Raw genomic sequence first — 6,000 nt, 5'->3', positions numbered from 1 at the left:
TATTCCTGAACCCTCTTTCCTAGCATGTTTTAAGTCCCTGGTGCCCATAATTTTGCTTGCAAGGAAAAAAAAATACCAATTTTATATATGAAACCTAATATCCAAGTACCAACTTCATTTCTGATGACTCCTCCTATGGCAGCCATTCCTGGTTATCGTTGAGCACTTTCATCAACATTCAGCTTTACAGACGAGTGCTTTGACAATTCCTTTGCAACTAAATATTATTTCTTCATTTTGTCATGTTCCCTTTGTATGTTATCCCATGCTTCTTTTGATTTAGTCCAAATTTACTGCCATGCATTTCTTGGCCAGGTAGACGTATCATCCAAAATAGATAAATTCCTTATGTACCATAATAACCATATGGCATGTATGAAAATAGTCCCCCACGGTACTCCATCAAAGGATTTCGTAATTTTTATATTTTCCAAATCCAACTATGTAAATCAAGGGAGAAAAAAGTACCTTCACTAAACTTGGGAGTAATCTGTATCCATAGGCTTTTACTCGAACTGTAATCCCTTAGTGCATGAGATGGGTCTCCATAATTTTTTTTTTTTTGAAAAGTAAGGTCTCCATATATTAATTACACCTAGGATAGACAAATGGAACATTTAAAATTCTCTTGGAAAGCCATACCTTAGTCGATAAAGATTCATGGAATATCCTTTAAATAAAAAGTTGAACCTTTCTTGAATTGGTAATTTTCCATAATTGATTCCAGTGGCTCATTTCTGATGGACGACTATTTAATTACAGTTCATAAGTTGATTTTCTTGTGAATTCCCCATTACCTAAGGGCAACTAGAAAACCTTATCATCTTCGACACTGGTAGGATCTATCATTATTGTTGTGATTCTCAGAATAATATACTAGGGAAGATCCTGTTCCATTTGCTGTAGATCCCATCTTCCAAATTCATTACAGAAACGAACTACAGGCAGCTAGAGTTCTAAATCAAATAAGGCTTTAGTTGATGATTAAAAAGTGGACCATAATAAAGCCAATTATCTATCCAAAACTTAGTTTTGTGACCATTTGTAATAGATATTCCTTGCCCTTTGTCAATCACAGATCGACTCTTTAATATACCTTTCCACACATGTGATTCTGTTGATTTAACTCTTACTAGCATGAAGTTTTCATGTCTAAGATATTTTGCAGTTAAAATCTGCACCCAGAAGCTATCTTTTTGAGTTCATACACTCCAACCTAAGTTAGCAAGTAAAGCTAAGTTGAATTTTCATGAGTCATGGACTTGGAGACCACCCTCCTCCTTTTTGGCACAAAGTTTGTCCGAACTTAACGCATGATTTTTCTTCACATTGCCCATATGTCCCCAGATGAAGTATCTGTTCAATTGATCAATCTATTTAATGGTTGATTCAAGGAGGAATGAAGTTTGCATTAAGTAAGACATCATTGTACTGATCACAACTTTTTATTAGTGAAACTCTACCCGCTACAAACAAATGTTTGTTGCTTCATCTTTCCAAACTTGACTTGATTTTTGTAACCAACTCAGAGTATGTATCCTTCTTAATTCTTCCATGCAACATTGGCATGCCAAGGTATTTCCTAAAGTCTTTTGTCAACTAGATCTCAGCAACACTGCTTAACAAATTGGCTCTTACATTACTAATGTTTAAGGACACAAGTAACTTAGATTTTGATAAGCTTACTCTCAGGCCTAAAGCCTTGCAAAACTAGTCAAGAATCTATCTCATCACCTTTACTTGTTTGATAAAAGCAACTCCAAATAGCATCAAATCATCAGCAAAGCAAATATGAGAGAGTGCAAGACCACTACTTGTCAATTTCAATGGCTGTCAATCCCTCATATTTAATACGCTGTTAATTAGTTGTGAAAGTTTTTCCAAACATAATACAAACAAATAAGGAGATAAGGGATCACCTTAACCAATCTTTTTCAATGGTGAAAAGACATCTGAAGCTTTACCATTCCAATTGATGGAAAAAGTAGGAGTTCTCACAGGGTACATTATGAAGTTTACCCATGGGGATGGTAAACCAATTTCCTTTAATACTTCTTGCAAGAAATTCCATTTCAATCTGTCATAGGCCTTTTCAAGATCAATTTTAGTGGCCAAAGCTCGTTCTTGTCTTCTCATCGTTCTAATTGTGTGAATTGCTTCTTAGGCAATTATAATATTATCTACTGCCTGTCTTCTTGGAATAAAACTGCATTAGGTTTTTCCGATCAAATCACTCAATAAAGGTTTTAAGCGATCAACCAATACTTTACTTATAGTCTTCATCAGAACTGAGGATAAACTAATCGATCTAAATTGAGTGAGTTGGTCAGGAGTTTTCATCTTAGGGATAAGTGTTATCAATGTGTGATTTAGTGCAGCTGGGAAAGAACCGAGTTGTAAGCTGTCTCAACCATCTTAAAGATATCTGATCCTAATATGGACCAATTTTTTTGATAAAAAGAAGGTGGAAAACCATCAAACCTCAGGCTTTTGTTAGGTTTCATGCTAAATACAACTTTCTTGACTTCTTAAAAAAAAATAAGATTTGAAATTTTAATTATTTTATTTTCATCTAACTTCCACTATAGGTTGTTTGTAAGAGACATATGAAGACCGTTATCCTTAAATAGTCCTCGGTAATAAAGCAAGACCATGTTTTTCATTTCAGCTTGGTTATAGCACTAAATGTCCTCATCGTTCTTCAAAGCTTGAATCTTGCTCTTTCTTCGTCTGCCTTGAACCACAACATGTTAAAACTTTGTGTTAGCATCTCCATACTTCACCCAGTCAAGTCTCGCTTTATGTTGCCACATGGTTTCCTCTTGAAACAAAATTAAATTATTCTCCTCCACTAGTGCAACTTCCAGGTTTTGTAGATAATCACTGTAACCTTTATCAATTTGAGCTTGAATACCTTTGAGTCTTGCAAGCACCCGACGCTTTTTCTTATAAATGTTGCCATATACTTCATGTTTCCATTTTCCTAAAAATGTCGATAAATTTCTCAAGGCTGTATAAGTATTTACCCCTTCTGACTTCCAATTTTCCTTGATGAAATCTTGAAGTTTAGGTGAGACATTCAGGAAAGTTCAAATTGAAACCCTTTGTTAAGTGGAGCTTCCTACAAAGTACTCCTACATTACGCCAGAATGGGATGATGATCAAAGTGTGTGCGTGGCAACGCCAATACTTGAGCATGCGAAAATAACTCACACCAAGATTCATGTGCCATTGCTCTATCCAAGCGAACTCTGGTGTAATTTAGGTCTTGTAAATTTAAGTCCTAATGATCCTAGGTCAAACAAGCTACAGTAATTCATGCAATCACTCATCTGATTACATTCAATAGAATTCACACTTCTTCTGCTCTTTTCATATGGTGAAGTGACTTGATTCAAGTAGCCTAATACCATCCACAATAGTGCATGAGTTTGGCTTGATAAACACAAAGATTTCCATAACCGTTTTCTTTCTTCAATAATAGGACTTCTATATACAACTGTTAATAACCAATTGGAACCCGAAGCCTTAACTAGCATATGTATCATGTAAAGCCCGACCTTATAGAATACTAGTCATTACATACATGTGATGATAGCATGATTTCATGCTAGGAGAGTTCCGAAAAATTTACAAAAGTCGGTATTGTACCTAGAGGTACAACAAAGTTGATTTAATCCTCGAACTAGATCAAATAGGAATTTTAAGGTGAGATTAAGAGTTTCACAGTCCATGGATGACTTAAAATGGTAATTCGGAGTTTGAGGATCAATTTGGAGTCAAATTGGAATTTTTACTATTTAGGGGTAAAATGGTCATTTGTCACTTGGGGACAAAATGAGAATTTTAGAAAAGATTTTTTTACCTCATTTGACTTATTGGAGTATGATTTGAGGTTTAGAAGTGAAAAATTTTAATTTCGGTATAATTTGGAGTAAAAAGGTAAAATGATAATTTTACCACCTCAGGGGCAAAATTGTAATTTTCCACCATCAGGAAATTTTTTCCAACACATGATCTTCCCTTATCTTCATTTTTGACCCTTGACTAATCATGTGGTGGAGAAAAAATGTTTAAATTTTTAAAATTTTAAAAATGGACCAATAAGAAAATACCATATGTCAAGCTTAGGATATTTTATTATTTAACTAAAAAATCAGCATAAATCAGCCCATTACTCTCCAAATATTCGGCCAAGCAAGGAAGAGAGAGAAAGAGGAAGAACAAACCCTAGGTGAGGAATTTCAAGAGAAAAAGTGTGGAAAATCAAGGAAAACAAGTGAAAAAGGTTGGATTTTTCAACTTAAGCTTGAAATCCATTTTCCTTAAGCATTTCTCCTTATTTTTCATGCTTAAATTATATGTTTTTATGATGAATTGTTGGCTGATCAAAATGGGTTAGGAGAGAGAAAGTTGTTGGATTAATTTGATTTTAAGTTATGTTAGTATTTTTAGTTAATTTAGCATATTTAGAAACAAAACAACAAGAAAAGAATTTATTTTCTCCCACAACCATTAATGGTCGAATTTACCATGTATGAGTGAGGATGAGTTTGATTTTTATTCTAGGAGAATTGGTTAAGAAATGATGAATTATGAGCCTAGAAAAATAATGGAAATTTTCGGAGCAAAAATACGAATTTTTACCCACTAAGGCTATTTTTGTAATTTACTATCGGGACTGATAATTTGCACCACACTGAGGGACATTAAGTCAATTTGCGTGCAATTGAGGTATAGAAACTGAAACAAAATTAATTTGAGATTAAATTGGACGCATTAGTAATTTAATCGGGTGATAAGACGAATTAGGCCAATACCAAGTTTAGATAGTTACCAGTGCATTTTTGCATTCCATATTATGCATTAATAGTCTAAATTAGTTTAATTTCAATTTAGTACCAATGTAGTGAATTTCTCGATTTTGTACTGTGTCAAGGTGGTGAGTCCTCCGATAAAGGCAAGAAAATTGCATCCGAGGACCAGTAGACAAAGTACGTCGAAAGTCTGCATTCTAGACATTGTGAGTAAACTTACTGTCATTTTAATTATCTAGGGTGGTTTTTAGATGATTTCATGAATTTCATGGAAAAAGGAATTTAAAAAGGTAAATTTTCATGTTTTATGAATAAATGTGCGTCAATGAAACTAAATTATAAATTATTTTGAAATTAATAGTGATTTTGAAAAATAGAGTACACGGAGACTGTTAATTGTGACAATTTGATTGTTTAAATTGATTGGCTTATGATAAATCGGGCATGATTGGTTAGTTGGCAATTGTATTGAAATGCGAATTGTTTGATTGCCTTGAAAGACTGTGAATTACAAAATTGCCATATCATGTTATTGAGTTTTATTGTATGGTGGATTATATATATTAATTAATCACTGCAGTAAGGGGTTTCTGTGAACCAGCCTTTAGAGGGGTACGGTAAACCCCATTAGATTCTTACCTCGAACGGAGAGGCGCGTAGGGTATCTCCTGGGGTAAAACTTAGGGTTCACTTCACGCCAAACCACCACGTGAGGGGGAACTCAGCCAACGCTAAGGAATGACTATGTTTTCAAAACAAAAACATGATTTATGTGAAATGTGAATTTTAATAACCTTAGCGGTCTCTGTAGGATGCCTCAGCCAAGGTGTCCCTGAGAATGGATTTATGGCATAAGCCTAGTTTTTATGAGATTCATAAGCCTCTTTACGTATTTTAAATGAAATGTTTATAATGCTGAGACTCAGTTTACGATGATTTACTTTATTGTCTCCATGTACTCAACTCTAGATATTTATGATGATGTCTGTTTACTTATTGAGATTTTATAATCTCACCACCCTCATTTCCACCCATTTTAGGTTCAGTATAAGTTGTAGATAGCTGATCTCATCGAGGACTACCGTTGGATCTGCATTTTCCAAACCGTAGGTTCACAGTCCTCTTTACTTTTGTTTATTTGGGGACCTTCTTGTTATTGTAAATTAAATTAAATATTTTTGCT

The sequence above is a fragment of the Theobroma cacao genome, chromosome 2 (assembly GCF_053813885.1).
Source record: "Theobroma cacao isolate CCN51 chromosome 2, ASM5381388v1, whole genome shotgun sequence".
Lineage (NCBI taxonomy): Eukaryota > Viridiplantae > Streptophyta > Magnoliopsida > Malvales > Malvaceae > Theobroma > Theobroma cacao.
This window is presented reverse-complemented; position numbering follows the sequence as displayed.